The following is a 1,590-nucleotide window of genomic DNA, read 5'->3' as shown; positions in this document are numbered from 1 at the left end:
AAATATCCTCATCCTTGTCTTCTCACATCCTGTGTGAGAATTTTTTCTGGGATAGAAGGATGAGGTCCTGAATCGTAGGAAACATGCATCCTTAATTTCACAAAGTAATGCCAGATTGCCCCTTTGAATGGCTTGTATGAGTCTACATTCCCACCAGCAGAGCAAACGGGTTCCTGTTGCTAGGCATCCTCAATTTGGTCTTTTCCAAATGTCTGATTGCTTGCCAGTATGTTCAATATGAAAAGGTATGTTCCCCAGGGGCTCAGCTGGTAAAGAATTGCCGGTCAATGCAGGAGACTCAGGTTTGAACCCTGGGTCAGGAAGATCCCATGGAGAAGGGAATGGCAACCCTCACCAGTATTCTTGTCTGGAAAATTCCATGGACAGAGGAGCCTGGCAGGTACAGTCCGTGGAGTTGCAAAGGGTCAGACACAACTGCACATGCACACACACGTCTAATGTGAGTTTGAGCATCTATGTACTTAAGAACTACACTGTGAATGCTGCTAAGTCGCTTCAGTTGTGTCCGACTCTGTGCGACCCCATAGACAACAGCCCACCAGGCTCCTCTGTCCCTGGGACTCTCCAGGCAAGAACACTGGAGTGGGTTGCCATTTCCTTCTCCAATGCATGCATGCTAAGTTGCTTCAGTCGTGTCTGACTCTGTGCGACCCCATAGATGGCAGCCCACCAGCCTCCGCTCTGAATAGTTCTTTATCAAACACTTTGCCTATTTTTATATTAGGATTCCTGGCTTTTGTATTTCATTGCAGGAATAATTTGTGTAGTCTCGATATTAGCCTTGTGCCTTTCTCAGATCACTAAAGATATCATCTCGTCACCAATCACTCTCAGTTAACTGTCAACTGGTATCTTTCCTTGAGAAAATTTATAATTCAGATATAATAAAAAATCGATCTTAAAAATGTGTGGCTTGTGCTATTGCTGCTGCTGCTGCTGCTGCTGCTAAGTCACTTCAGTCGTGTCTGACTCTGTGTGACCCCATAGATGGCAGCCCACCAGGCTCCCCCATCCCTGTGCTATTGGGATCTTTTTAAAGAAGTCCTTCCTTATTCCTATGTTGCTATGATACTCACTTCTTTCTTCTGTCATCCTGAGTTTTCTGTTTCACATTCAGATCTTTAATCTTTCTGGATCTCTTTTATATGGGATATGGTAATGACCCAACTGTTTTTTTCTTCTCTCTCCAAATTACAAGTCAGCTTTCTATAACAAGTGCAAAAAATTCCCCCCAATTTTTATGTCAGAATTTTCTGAGTCAAGATGAAATTGCCGTTTGTACCTGAGTCTTTCTCTAAAGCTTAATTTTATTCCACTGGTGTATTGCATTATATCTCTTCTTATGTGTCGGTATCATACTACATTTATTATCACAACATGGCCTGGTAGTATATCTTAATATCTGGTTGTCAGGTCCCCTTTCTTGCTTGTATGTTTTCAAAAGTTTATTTGGTATCAGTACACACGTATTCTTCCATATTTCATCTGAAATATTGATTAGTTTAACCCTGAATGTGTTGCATAATCTGTAGACACTTGTGTTAAACAGGAGCAGTTAAGAGTAGACAT

The sequence above is a fragment of the Bubalus bubalis genome, chromosome 4 (genome assembly GCF_019923935.1).
Source record: "Bubalus bubalis isolate 160015118507 breed Murrah chromosome 4, NDDB_SH_1, whole genome shotgun sequence".
NCBI lineage: Eukaryota > Metazoa > Chordata > Mammalia > Artiodactyla > Bovidae > Bubalus > Bubalus bubalis.
The sequence above is the reverse complement of the archived record's forward strand: the minus strand, read 5'-3'. Positions refer to the sequence as shown.